The sequence below is a fragment of the Tachypleus tridentatus genome, chromosome 7 (genome assembly GCF_004210375.1).
Source record: "Tachypleus tridentatus isolate NWPU-2018 chromosome 7, ASM421037v1, whole genome shotgun sequence".
Classification (NCBI taxonomy): domain Eukaryota; kingdom Metazoa; phylum Arthropoda; class Merostomata; order Xiphosura; family Limulidae; genus Tachypleus; species Tachypleus tridentatus.
Genome location: NC_134831.1, coordinates 60,430,421 through 60,446,314, shown reverse-complemented (window position 1 = coordinate 60,446,314; position 15,894 = coordinate 60,430,421). Strand labels below are relative to the sequence as shown.

The following is a 15,894-nucleotide window of genomic DNA, read 5'->3' as shown; positions in this document are numbered from 1 at the left end:
AGAGCCTAAAAGGCACACGAAAGGGAACTCACGTACAATAGGTGGGTCTAAGATTTAGTTTATCCCATTTCAAAAGCTAGCGGAACCACGAGCAAGTGTATTAACGTAGTTCGTTTCTGTGTGTAACACCCCTCTTGAGTTTAGATAGTTTTGTTTTGAATTTCGCGCAAAGCTAAACGCGGGTTATTAGCACTAGCTGTCCCACATTTAGTAATGTAAGACTACAGGGAAGGAAGCTAGTTTCACCACCACCACCAACTCTTCGACTACTTTTTTATCAATGAATAGTGGGAGTGATCGTCACATTATATCGTCCCCACGGCTGAAAGGGCGAGCACGTTAGGTGTAACTGGAATTCGAATCTGCGATCCTCGAATTACTAGCCAAGTACCTTAACCACCTGGCCATACAGGCCCCCCTCCGGAGCTAGATATTGAAAATAATGGAGGAGCTTAATAAGTATACTAAATCACCAGGGGAGCCTTAAACCTTACAGCGTAGTGCGAATATTTCATTCTAATGATATCTAAAGCTCTTGACTACGTTCGTAGATATTCAATTTTTTCTTTTTTTTAAAAAAAATAAACATAAGCAAAACAATGCCATTTATGTTATAAAGAATAAAACAAGTACACTTAAGTACGAAAGATATATAAAAAACAAACATATTTTATAATTAAGAAACAAATTAATTTCAGACCATAAATGATTCTTCATATCCCAGTATATCTCAAATTGTATTAGTTACATGAATTTCATATTTTAAGTGTTCGCTTAAATCACTTAAAGTTTAGCAGCTTTATTACTTTAAGTACAAAATATATGATCTAATTTTTTCAACTGGTTTAGATTTCATTTTGCATTACTCACAGACTTATCATAAATATTTACATATTTTATGAGCTCTTACTCTTTAACTTCAGCACGCCTATTTAATAAAAATGTTTTTCAAATCGATTACACAACTTTTTTGTCGAAGGAAACTGTTGTATACAGCTAATAGATGGAGAAGTTTAATATTTATTTACTTACTAAGTGATTAACTACTTATTTTCACGGTGTATAAACTCGATTCGTTAGATTCATTGATATTATAGTCTTAACCTATTTTTTAATGTTTTTATTAAAACTGTTGACGTTTCACTCTATCTTAAGTGATACGTCATGTTATTTAATGCTTCGTACACAAGCGCTACAAATAACCTTTTAACTGAGATTGGATTGTTACTGTCTGGCCAGCTTAGTAACGTTTTGTGCTGAGCAAATAAAGTGACTTGAAATGCTTTCCAAGCAGACTTGTTATTACTAATCTTTTTTGGATTAATGACCAAATTGTTAGAGTGTTCGACTCGTAATCCATCTGATGGTTCAAATTCAACCAATTATTCTTGTCTTTTCAGCCGTGGGATCGTTATAATGTGACTGTCAATCTCACTATTCCTTGGCAAAAGAACAGCTCAATAGTTGGCAGAGAGAAGTGATGACTAGCTGCACTTCCCTCTAGTCCTTCACCACTAAATTAGGGATGGCTAGCGCAGACAGGCCTCGTGTAGTTTTGTGCGAAATTTAAAAACAAAATAAAATATTTTTCGAGTAAAACAATAATCTCTTCAATATACATGCATAAATAGTGTGATATGGTTTCATACTTGTCTTTAGATTAATTTATATTTCTTATTTATTTCTAATATCAAATCATACATTTCTTCTGATTTGGTTTTAACTACATATTAGCACGTCATTTGAATGTTTTTGGCAATAGCTCTGTTATCAAAAAATTAATTTCAAACATCGTTTTGTGGATTCTGCACAATGATGATGACCAAAGAAGATCGAAATTTTGTTTGCTCCTCTACATAGGGCTTTGTCTACCCATACCAGCCGTTTTTACATATATAAAAAGATATTTTATTTCTACTTGTACATTTTTTACACAAATAAGGTAGCGTTCAATCTTCTACCTTTAATTAAAGACCATATTCAGATACAACATAATTCCCTTCACTATAAATTTAGAATATATATATGTTCTTATAATTCGTTTTAAAGAATTTTTCTGTTAAAACATTCTTAAGCTTCTTGCAACAGATTGGATCCTTAAAATATGTTTAATTGTGGTGTTATTATGGGATTATTCCGTGAAAGACAAAATGTTAGACGTCTTGAAAAAGAATGTTATATAAATTTAAAATTTTCACAGTATTCGAAAAAATTTCTTATGTGCAACCTATTCGTTGAAAACAAATATTTTAAAATATACCTTTAAAACTCAAAACTTACATTGAATAAAATTGCTGTAAAATAATGCTAGAAACAAATCCTTTCCGTACAAGGTGATCATAATAAACCTGTTACAGCAGGTGTGAAAATCATACAATACACACAGATACGAAGCAATAGCATTGTACAGATGGCATCGTGAATCCATAAAAACAGCAACTAACACACATATATATTTTAAAAACTCCTATGATAATAATAAGGTGCGTTTCGTAAGTGTGTTTTAAAACACAATAACGTACCGAGTTGTACGACAGTAATACTAATATATATTCCAGTTTTTATGACCACGTAACATTTTTATGAGAACAATGGTAATAAGCTAAGTTATGGACTTATATTTTAGTATTGACTAGGATTGAGTTTAAAATAACAAAAATATGTGAAAGAAAAGAAAGAAATCCAAATTTATTTACTGTATAAAACTTAAACAAAATGTATACCAATATACGAAGTCGTGAGCTCACTCTAAATAATTCCTCCCGCTTAATCAGCGGTAATTTTCGAATTTACAATACTAAAACTGAGGTTCGATTCCCGCAATCGACAGAGTACAGATTATCCATTGAATAGTTTTGCGCTAAAGCGGAAAAGAACAGTCCTTCAGATAAATAAACGTAAACTCACGTAAAACTGTATCCAACTTGAACCACACGATAAAGCCAAATCAAACATTATGAATATTTTACGCAAAAGGACATAAAGTCAAAATTAATAAGTTAGGAAATATGAAATTATAGAAAAGTAAATTTTATGCAAAAAAAATCTCAAATACGTTATATTAAAAACAAATTTTAAAACGATGAAGAGTGTAAAATTAATATATCAAATATTTGTGTTGTAAACTTATAATACCCTAAAGTAAAATAAAATTTACTGAAGAAGAAATGTAAGTAGAAAAAATAATTTTTACATATGCATAATAAATTGTTTTCCTGCTTTAATAGAGAAAATATTAATGACTATTGCCAGTCTAATTTCTATAAAAGATTGCAGTAGTTGATCTTTTAACCGAAACGGGACCTTAGTCAACATATGGGATAAACAGCCAAACCAAAGACTTTTATGTTCATGAATATATCTTTGATTTTGAATTATTGACTAAAAGAATAGTTTTAAAATATCCTATAGTTTAGGTAATAGTACATTACTGAAATTATGTAAAGATATTTAAAAACGAGTCATCTTGTATTAAAACCTATGAACTTTAACTTAATACATAACCAGATCAAAAATTTTCTAATGTAGTACGTTGATTAAAATATGCTTCCTTGCTTTCTTCATTCACTGAGTCAAAAATTTAACTTCTGACAGCATAGTTTACTCAGACTGAATAAGATATAATACATATTCTAAAACTGGATCATAATTAGCGATGACTCTGACCTGGCTCACACTCACTGAAATGTGTCTAAAATATGATTATCAAATGATTTGTTGACACTAAAACAGGTTTAGATTTGCTGTAAGAACTGGAATTGATTTTATCACATGTTTGCACAAAACGTTTAGTAAAACATGATTTTGACTTTGTTCAGTCTTGCTAATAGCTTTTTCTTTCTTTTCTTCCTTGATCAGATTTAAAATATACACGTGGTTCATTAATTCCAAATCACGTGTAACATATAACCTTGAGCCTAGTTCCTTATACTGAATGATGACTCGTATTTTCTGTTGTGCGTTTCTAAACTGAATCACAAAATGTCCTGTGGATACTTATTAAGAGTCTTCTGTTTGGAAGCACCACCAAGATCAATATTTTATACAAAACGGAAATGAATTTTCACAGTTGATGAATCCTTTCCCTTCTCCAGAGTAGGAGATTTCGCCAATAATGACCACAATACCTCTTTTTCAATAATGACATTTATTGAGTGCGCGCGCTCGAGTGCTAGATTACTTTGCGGTTATGAAATTACTCTTAAAGGCTTTTGTTTCTTATTTCGAAAACAGTTACAGATTACTTTGGAAAATAAATAATAATGCAGAGTTAGCCAAAATGTATATATATTTTGTGACAAATATGATCATTATTGTTAAGATGGAATACAAATGCATCTAGAGCTGTCAAACTGAGAAATGTATGTTATAATAAACATCTAAGTTCTATAATGAGACAGGTTCTGTGGACATCTTGAGCAATTTATTAGAACAGCAAACTATTTTCTCAGACACCCGTAGAAAGGTGTGTAATTCAGTATTTCATCTATCACTATAAAACTTTATCAAGACATATATAATGACAAGATATAACATCAAATTATTAAAAATAGCGTCTGTAACATTATGTCAGTTCATATTGAACATTCAGTACTTGGTTCGTCTTCATCGAATCCTAATAATCTCTGCAAAGCGACATAGTATGCTGTCGATGAGGTTATTGATGTAATCCACCGTGATTTCATCCCAACTTATCACTAGAAGGCACTATAACTCGGCTACAGTAACTGATGAAGGGTAATAGTTATTAAATTTTCAGCTCAATTCTATCCAACATTCCTCAACAGGATTACAATTTGACGACTTTACTAAATTACCATTGTAATTTTGTAATGTCCTCCTGGTTAAGATACTCCTGCACAATGAGGGCACTGTTGGCAGCGGTACTGTTATCCTGGAACACAACGTTATTGCCAGTTCTTGCCCTAGCATATTGAAAAAATATTGTCTCCATGTGATACCTGTAAAAGGTACCATTGAAAATATGAAGAACAGTTTTTCCACCATGATGAATAGCTACCTAAACATGTATTTCACCATCTCCTGTGTGTTTTTTATGGGAAAAACAGTTTTTTCTCCTCTGTTTTAAGGCAAATAAAGAGAGAGAATCCAATCACCAGATTTAACATACCAGAAACATGACTCATATGAAAAGATGACGTATCGCCAGTGTCTCAACAGCAAGCTGGCAAGGTGTTCTGCCCAAGTAACACGGTTATGGTAGTGAATTCTGGTTAATATCCTTTTGTTCATTCCAGGGTATTCAGGAGAAGAGGTTCATACAATTTCTATTGTGGAGTACTGCAAGACGTCTTTCCACCATAACGTGTTGACCTGATCAAAACATGATCATCTCGGACAGTAGTTTCTAAGCATTTACCACTAAACTATTTTGAGCAACATTTCCTGTAATTTGATAAGATTTCAGAATTCTGGATACAGTATACTTGCGGGTACCTACTGTTCTGACAATGTCCGTTTGTTTCCTTCCATTTTTGAAAAGTGTAATAATTTGACGCCCTATAACTTCTAACATGTGACAAATACAAAGAAATTGTCTGAACAAAACGTTGATCTGTTTTAAAAGAAATTACAGCAAACGTACAACCTTTCAATGCAAAACAGATGTATGTATGTGTTTATTTTGATAATTAAATGATTAAAACAACTTATAGATATAAGAATAACAGCTCTTACATCTTTGTCGAATCATAGGTTACCTTCTGTTACTACTCTGGCATTTACTCAATAACTACTTCAGGAATATAAACGATAACATCAATATAGAACAGTATACAACCAATACTAAACATTGTTAGTTATTGCTATTTTCAATGCATCCTATTCTAACTTCGTATTATCAATTTCATGGTCTTCTATAATGAATGAGAATACGTAAGCCATGATATGTAACTTTATTAATTTTGTTTCTTCTGCTATTGAGTCAGAAAAATGCTTATAACTAAGGTCAAAGGTTATATACATACATATGTAGATAGATATTATCCAGTCACTAAGTAGTTTTTCACTATTCTGAAATTAAGTCCCATAATCTGTGATTTTTTAAGTTTTTATAAAATTCATACAGTGTATCATAGGAGTGACAACTAATAATAGCGAAAAGACGTCGAGTCCAAATCACTTCATAAATGCTTGGCATGATTTTTTAATCGAATAATGGGATCGATTGCTACTAGTAATATCGTGTTTCAAAACTTGGACTCATCAACCTGCAGTTCTATTAAAAAAATGAGACTAGGTAGTTTGAAGTACAGAGCTTCAACTGTATTTTTCATGACCATTCAGATAAACCTAACATTAAAGAATTAAAATTCATTTTATAGGCTACAGAAACAGTTTAAAGTAAACCCAAGGAAGTACATCCTTGAGGTGAAACGTTAAAAGCTACGAGATAACACCTATATGATGCTCGCCTTTGAAACGTTTTCTCAGTTAAAACTCGAAGTAGTGAACCTTTAGATAAAGCGAGGTCTAATTAAATCAGTAACAAAGAATACTGGTAATTTTATTTCTAGAGGAAGAAACCTTACAAGACAAGAATTACTAGTCATCCACTCCATGTAATAGTAGAAATCACACAAAGATCTTCAGGGCATGGGTTATTCACTTCCCCATACACTGGCATTATGTGATTTATATCACAACTTCATGGAGGGAATAAATAGCTATATGTTCAGGTGAAATATTTAATCAAGAACGCAATAGCGGCGAAAGGCTCTTTATGGCTTTGGAAGAAGACCACTAGCCACAAGCAATGCTAGTTGTCCATTTTGGAGCGCGGTAATAGATTATATAATCTATATATATATATACATGCAGGAGTATATAAGATGAAAATGTTAATAACAAAGTGAATAAAACTTAAAAAGCGTACTTTAGATAAACTACCAGTACACGTTTCTAAAATTTAACTATTTATGTATTTGTGAACTTGTTTGTCGACATTGGTTTTGTCAACAAACCAATATATACATTGTATTTCTACACGCTTGTCCGTTGCTCGACTTTCATCTGTCTGGATGAACTACATACAATTAAGCTTTTCACAATACTAAATGAATCTTTACTCAAACTAGTCACGAAATCTACTTATCAATGCACGTACATAAAATAACGTTTTATCATATTTCTCTTACCTTATTATCAAAAATAGAACAAAGCACCTGTAATAAAAAAACACAAGAAAAACAAGTGGATAGGAAAGTAAAGCGTTATATCGTCCTCTATGTTTTCTTTGAACCATTAAAGGATAAAGTCTCAACACACATTACGAAACACGATAGTCTTAAGTACATTTTGAATCCTTAAAAAAACAGAAAACAAGAAAGTTTGGTTGTTAGTATGAAGTATTATCTCAGGGACTTCACCTAAAGGCTTAGCGTGTGGCTGAAAATCTCGCGGTTAATATACATTTCAACGCGTGCCCTATCAAATCGGGTACCTCAAACATTTCGTAAAAGGTAAAAATATAATCATGTAAAAAAAACGAAAGTCATTAGTACCATTCCCTTATGCAAAAAAACAACATTGATTTTCTGAGCTGCGTTAAAATTTAAAAAAAACATAAAATTGTCTCAGTTTGTCAAGGAACGATAATAAATGGAGATATTGAAAATAAGAATACATAGAAGTTATTCAGGTTATTGTGAAATAATGTTATTTTAGTACTGTAAAGTGGCCAGCACAATTTATATCTTATTTGGGTTACTGCAATACAATGTTATTTTAACACTGTAGAGTAATAAGTGCTATTTACGCTTTATTTAGGTTATAAAATAATATTTTAACATTGTAAAGTGGCCAGCACTATTTACACTTAATATAGGCTATTGTAAAATGATGTTATTTTAACACTATATAGTCTAGTTTATCATACTATATGTGTTTTATGCTTTAACATATGATGAAGCTATAGTGCTGTATCATGTTAAAACCGTTTGTACTGTTAATATTTTTTTATCTTAAAGCCATCTTTTATAACCCACCAATCACCCGTTTCCAGTTGGTATTCTCATTAATTTCTCTTCTGAAATCAATACTTTAATCAACTGTTAGGACACTGCTGCGTTTTGTTTACGCGGGAATTAATTACAGGAAGAACAAAAGATTCCATGTGAAAAATATTTTTGAGAATAAATTTACAGCACAAATCCTTCTGAGAATGGATAGACATGCATGAGTCGCAAGTCCGTTATGATATCGTGTACATTATCAATGATGGACCGAAAAGTGAAATATGTAAACAAAAGTAATATCTCACAGCTAAAATAACAAACAAACCAAAAACAACTTATTAAAGCTATACTGTTTAACCTCTGGAGCTGTATAGGTGAAACAAATGTGCTCTCACATGAAAAAATAAGTTAAAATACAGAAGATAAAGAATACAAAGGTTGTGTTAAATAAATTTTTAAGTCAAATTACAATTAACTGTTGCATTGCCACTAGAACACGTTTTAACCTAAAATTACAATGGTACTTTACTACTACTACAAACTCAAATATTAAATTATCACTGTTATGTTACCTTTACATCAGATATTAAACTAGTACTGTTTCGTTATCAATACATTGATATCATACCTCGTTAACGTTACCACTAAACCACAGTAAGACAGTAAAATTTACACTGTTTTATTACCACTAGGCTAAACTCAGATTATTACCGTTATATCAAACTCGCATATTAAATTAATAATTTACGTTACCATTATAAATAGCTGCATATTAAATTTAGACTGCTAACACTACCATTACACAACACTTGCATTGTAATTTACGACTGTTAAGTTACTACTGCACAACACTTAGATATTAAATTTCGACTTCTACGTTGCTACTACAAAACACTCAGATCAGATAATGATCCTTATATTACCACTACATCAAAGTCACATATCAAATTTCAGCTAGTTCGTTATTACTACAAAACATATTAAACAACAACTGTTAAGTTACCACTAGAAAACAATTACATATTAGATTACTCTACTGTTACAACTGACTACTACAAAACTCTTGCATATTACATTATGTTACCATGACAACAAACACGCACAGTAACTATGATTATCACATTGTGTTTACATATTTAAGCGAATATCTTGCATCGTAACTGCACACATACACTCATTGTTATATTGATATTACATAAAACTCATAACTTTTACGGTGCTGTAACAAATATATATATATATATATGAAGCTAGTTATAAAACTTAAAACCTCTCGCTAAACAACTATATGTTACATTAAAATAAACTCAGACAAAAAAGTATAATTGATACATTCCCATTGCAAGGGATGATACTATGCGTATCTTTCAGTTTTGATTAATGCTTAGCTCAATACAAAACAATAATCAGTAGTATCACGTAAGACTCCAGTTGAAAAGATCAAATTGTTCTTGTATATAAAAATACGTGAAATAATACTACACAATCTAAAAACAAATACATACTTCACTTAAGACAACAAAATTGCTAGAATGTAAATTGAACAATCAAATTATTTTAAAAATTCATAAAAAATAATGCACAAGTTTATGAATCATTAGTTTTTTAAACAAATAAATTCGTCTTAATCTTAAAAATATAACTAAATCATTGTCAGAAAAAATGGTATTTCCATAGTAGAAAGCACCGTGAAATATTGCAAAAGTAATAGTTTGATTTTGTAATTCACTAAAATACTGATATTACTCCATTTGTTACAAGTTAATACAATGTGTTACAGTTTACCATTTCCAACTGTTAAATATAATATATTTAACTAATCCAACTCTAAGTAAAATTAGTAGACAATTTAACTCTTAGTTAAACGCAAACAAACGGTTCTTTGATGAACTATTCTCGAAACCTATTTAAATCAAACAAATGATAATAATACCAAATAAAGAATCTTATAAAACTAGATTAATTAAAGAACACTCTTTCATTCATTGTCGACGACTTTATCCTTATCCAACATTATATGATTATGACTACCATGTGACGTAACATTTAGTATACGGGTAGGGGGCACTTAGTCTAAGTTAACATATACTTTCCTGTCATAAAACAAGTAGTTAACTATTATAATATGTTTAGAAATACTGGAACTAGTGGTTATTCTGTTCACATTTATATTTCTAACCTAACGCACCATAAAATATCAACGCGGTGGCTGTGACCCATAATAAAATATACTCCAGACGAAAACCAACTGAAATAATTAACTCATCATAGTTTTGCTCATAAAAATAACAGCTGTGACCATCGAAATTCAATCGCTCTGGATGCTCCTGTAAACTCAAACTTTATGAAAAAAACAACAACAAACACACGAACTAACGTATAATAGCAACAAATGTTAAGCCTTTTTTTAAAATGTAGACAACTCTAAAACACGGCTGTAACCATCCACAACTTCAAATTTACATCTCATTTGGATTCATGAGTTACACTTGATAGAAGTAATATACTATCAGTAATGATATTACTTGATATTACTAGTAATAATGATATCGTTAGCGTATTTTATTGTAGGTTGTGTGGAGTATTTCTTCTTATCTGAAGACTAGCGTGTAATAGACCAAAATACAAGTACTCATTCTAATGTCTCCTATAATAAGGCAGATATTTAGTAAACTGGTTCTTTATATATTTTCAGAAGTTTAAAATCTATTATAACTTATAATGAAAAATAAAGGATATCTAATTTCAATGTACTTGCATTACTTTACATGTTTATTTATAGTAATTCCTCGTAAAACAGTATAAAACGTATCTTCTTAGTTATTACAGTTTCGAAATGGCGTTAAATTGCATTAAGTAGTAACATCAGATTATCATAAAAATAATATTAGAAAAAACTTACCTGTTCCTTAAGAGAGAACTTTGATGCAAACCCTACATCTCTGTGTGTTGGAAACGAATCCCGCACCTGGAATGTTAAACGGTACCTGCTTGAACACCAGCTATGTCGTCGCATACGTTAGGAGCGACAGGTCTTGGCTACTTAAGCGCCACGGTTGTGTAATACAGGAACTTTCTACGTGTTGCAAATATTTCAATCACCAGTTGATCTTGGTAAAAAGCGCATGCGCGTGTTATTTTTGTAGTAGAAAGAACTGGTCCACAGAAACGCGTTTCATTGATCAGAGCGAAGGCTCCTTGTCATCACCTGTATAAGAAACCATCGATCGGCTACCAACTGCAACATTTACTTTTAAGATGCAAGAAGTAATGTAGTTTGTAATATCCACAAGTTGCATCGTATACTGTCCTTAAAACAAAAGAGAAATATCATGGAAATGAAGTGTATATTCTGTGACCTGGCTTATAGACTTGTTCTATATTTGGGTCTGCTTAATAACCGAATTTTTTTATAGTGATTATAAGCATGTTGAAAGTTGACACCGAAAACTATAAGTTGTTAACACCAGCTATGCTGTTAACATAGAAACTTTTTCTGTAAAGTGCATTCGTAACCTGCTCGTTAGTCATTTTAAATCTGATTATATTCAAACTTTTTTTCTAAGTAACTACTGATTGTCTAGTATGTAAGAAGGCAGAATTTTGAAAAAAAAATCAAAGTGAGAAGGAAAATCTCATGGAAGAACCATTAGTGTTTTACAACACCAATGACTTTTTGAATCAGAACTTGGTTCATTTTACGTTTTCTTAATTCATTCGTAAAACAACAACAAAAACAAAACAGTACTCTAAATGTAATTAATAATTACTTCTCTAATTAAAATCTACACTGAAAACAGCGCCTGAAGCTCTGGTTATTTGTAACAATTATACATGATAAAATCACGTGCTTTGGTAATTTGGAACTAATACACATGATTCGTTGGTGTGTTATATAGAATACACGATGCGATTCGTTTGTGCGTTATGTAGAATACACAATGCAATTGGTTGAGTCATTATATAACCCAAACTACAATAAATAATATTATTTTAAATAAAATAAGACGAAAGATTTGACGCATGTAAATATTAAAATACAAGAAATTATCTCAACGAACTATACATAACACAAATCAAATTATTATCTTTATGTAAATAAAGATATAATTCAACTAAAATACGCTATAAATGTCACAATTCAAACGATGTTACTGACTCATAATAGAGGTACAACAACAACTAGCTGTATTAATACACTATAGCTGACACAGCCCACACGATTTTCTTGGAGTGTAATAGGTATAGCTCCACTAATTGTATCAGTCCGCTGTAAATAACACAACCCAAACGATTTTCTTGGCGTATGATAAAGGTATACAACTCAACTAATAGTGTTAGTGCGTTACAGAGATTACATAATAATTTGTGTAATCCATAGAACTCAACAGAACATATGTGTTAGTGACACAACGTCAGTAAACTGTGTTACAGAAACGACTCCATAGTGAATGTTATCGCCTACTTAAAAAGAGTACATAAACAAAAAAAATTTGCTGAAAGTACCGTAGAAATTACAGCATAAGCGAATGTCATGGAGTGTTATAAATAATACAGTACAATAGAAGTCGTTTCTCGTCTTAGAGAAGGTAACAGAAGATTTACCTTCCCGAAGCTCTCTTGCTACCAGGTTCTCTAATAATAATGCAAGAAGAAATGGATCGCTTGGTCACTTTCATTGCTGTAAGGCAGGATAATTGAAAATAGTTAGATTAACATTTTAAAATATTCGTAGTTGCTATTAATGTGTGATACAAGTTCGGTAGGTAATACCATGGAATATTTTTATAGAACTGAACAAAGAATGATACTCAGTTACAAATATTTCAATGCACAAAAGGAAAGCAATTTTACTTGACTTTATGGTTTTACACTGTGCAACAGTGATTGCCTTGTACGAACTAGGAATGAAACAATTAAAAGATGGTTCTATTTATATTTTTCAAGAAAAAACAACAGTTTGAAGAATGATTAGAAGTGAGAGAAAACTAAATTACGACAGCAAAAACAAAAATAAAGAGAGGCTTAGGAAGAATTCGATCATAAGAAAAACATGTTTCTGATATGTTTTACGATTACAACTAGACATCGGGGATGTATATGGGTATAGCTAAGCTTACGTGGTCTAGAGCTCAAATCAAGCTAAAAAAATAGTACCTTCACGAGATTAAAGGCGGAATTTTACTTTCTACTCGAAGAGTTCTCAGGCTGAGATAACTACACATGAGTAAGTCGAATTGTGTAATTTTCTTGACCTATTAAGATACGCTACTTTCATTCTGTAGATTTTAATTAGAGACGTTAGGGTTGTTTTACGGTATATATATATATGAGTGACTTAATGTCGGTAGTATTTTATTTAGTTTGAGCTCTTCGTCGCTCGACTTCAAAGTTCAGTTTTGTATATTTTAGCTTAATTGATTTCTTTTGCAATATTTACTTACTTAAAAACCTTTAAACTTTTATCTTGACGTATTTCTAAACCATGGACCAGTAAAATACTTCCATTGCTTATCTAATGGGTTATAATGGTTATCAATAATATTTTATGTATCAATACTTTTAATTATATCAACAAGTAAGGTTTATTGACTATGTTTTGTGTCTTCTTTTTCTAAGTTTTTTAAATTTGCGAATTATCTTTGTAAAAGCCATAGATTACACGACATTTAAGCCTAGACTTTACTATTATTAAACTTTGCAATTAAAATACAGTGATTCAATGAATATTCATTGCTCTACCAAAAGTAATTACACAACACTATTTGGAGTAAGGAGTTTTAACCATTATCCAAATATAGCGTTACAACTGGCCAGGCCTGAACATTTTATTTTTCTGGATGTATACTTTTACTGAGGCTCCCACAAGTGTCTGGTGCAAATTGTTGCCAATGTTAAATGCTTTAAGAGGTTTTGGTTAAATCTTTAAAACGAACCTCTTTAGGACAACCTCAAAACTGTTATATACGATTCATATCTAAACTCTGGATTTATTATCGTTGATACTGTATTTTGAAACAAGGCCTATGCAACGTGCGATATGTGGCAGAACGAATCGTTCTGTGGAATAACACATTGACTTGCTGATAAAGAAAGATACCTTTAACATTGTTTCTGGAATATGCTAATGTAAGGCACATGTGCGCTGATACCCACGGGGATTTAAGTATGAAGATACTTCACAGTTAATGCTACGCCTAATGCTCAAAATATAACTCGCATCATAAAATCCTTCACTACACATTCACGGTTGAATGTTCATTCACCTATTACTAGACCTGTATTTAATCAGACTACGCTAATACTGTCAAGGTTCTGTATGGTAACATGGATTTATGCGAAACAAATAAGCTTCGAGCATTATTAAATTATATATTACAGCCTTTTTAATGTGCTCATGTTAATGGAAATCATGCAGTAGAGACTACATAGACGGTTCTCATTCATATATCGCTAAGATATATGCAATAAAGACGTGGTATAAACGTATTTTTGTTAAAGTAAAAACTTTGCTAAGACATAATTAATCACTCGTAATGAAAATCCATAATCAGTTACTTACGAATTTAGGCCCAACGATTCGAGGGCTCTAACCACCTAGCTATGCCTGGTACCAATAATATGAAATCATTGAACTTCGTAGCTGTTCTTGAAGTTGCGGAACATCTATAAAAAATACTTCCATTATAGCAAAATAACAGTATAAGGAAATCATTACGTGGTTAGCCTTTGAAAAGTTTGCGAACTAGAAAATACATTTTCACGATTAGTTTTAGAATTAAAATTTACGAAGAATCTCAATATTCTCCTTGTTATGATTATTCTGATATGATAAAATCTAGGGAAACCTAAGGTTTACCTGATACCCACTTTGTTTCTCTTCATGAGTAGTTTTAACATTAGTATTTACCATGTCAAGGGTATCTATCTATATTCATCTGATTTACTAGCCTCTTGCGAAAACAGACATAAGTGGATAACGTTGTAATGTGGCAAGAGACCGTTTATTTATTTCCATTTCACTGTTCAATGATTACAAATATTTCATCACCCAGCTGCAGATTGTTGCTCTCCTCTACGTAACAATGGGTTAAAAAAGTTATAACAACTGCTGATTGAATTGCGACATAAACGACTCGAGTTCTATGCACTTCACTTTAATGCATAATAGCAAATAGTGCTTTTATAAAAATATAAAAGATATCTACGCATTGTTAATAAGTAGAGATAGTGTTCTCTTGGAGAAAAAAAATACCTTGGAGCTATTAGAAACACAAAGAATTGGGTCGATCTTTGTAATCAGAGGAATACAACAAGGTAAATCGCTTAAATAACTCTATTAGTATTGTAAAGAATGTAGTCCTGGTTTTCGCAAAGTCATTAATACTTTAAGCCTCAAAGGAGATTATCAAGCTGATTAGCTAATGTGTCTTAGAATGTTTCCATGTTACTCAAACAGGGAGATTTATCATGTCACTGTCACTAGTTTAAGTTATTCTGGCACCAAAACCCAGTTGACAAATGACGAGATTGTTTTCTTGTTTACCATAATAGAGATTTGGCATTAGACCCGAAGGTATTCACTAGGCCGACCTAATGAAAGAAATAAAAACAGTAAAAGAGGGAAGTATTTTTACTTTTATCTGGTTATGCACTGTCATTAACTAGTTAACTAAAACATCTCACTTTTTTATACTTAGTACAAGCTGATTGTCTTCAAACGTTTTCTTTGGGGAAAAATAGTATGAAGTCACGTTTCACACGTTAGTCTACATAAAGTCCTGTGCCCCCACCCCCAGTGATTCGGCGGTAAGCTTACAGGCTTACGAAATGAAAAATAGGTTTCAGTGCTCGTAGGGGGCAGAGCATAAATAGCTTTTTGTGTAGTTTTGCTCTTAACAACAATAAAATCAATAAA

At 31.5% G+C, this 15,894-nt stretch overlaps 1 protein-coding gene across 1 annotated transcript in view; it reads right to left on the bottom strand.

The window, feature by feature from the left end:
• LOC143257682 (SCY1-like protein 2) overlaps positions 1–14,644 on the bottom strand; it is a 175,093-nt gene extending 160,449 nt beyond the window's left edge. The window contains exons 1-2 of the mRNA XM_076516724.1: positions 14,539–14,644; positions 10,879–11,052 (exon numbers count right to left, since the gene is read on the bottom strand). The gene's annotated coding sequence lies outside the window, so the exon portion shown is untranslated. The remainder of the gene's footprint in view (positions 1–10,878; positions 11,053–14,538) is intronic.
• Between the last annotated feature and the right edge of the window lie 1,250 nt (positions 14,645–15,894).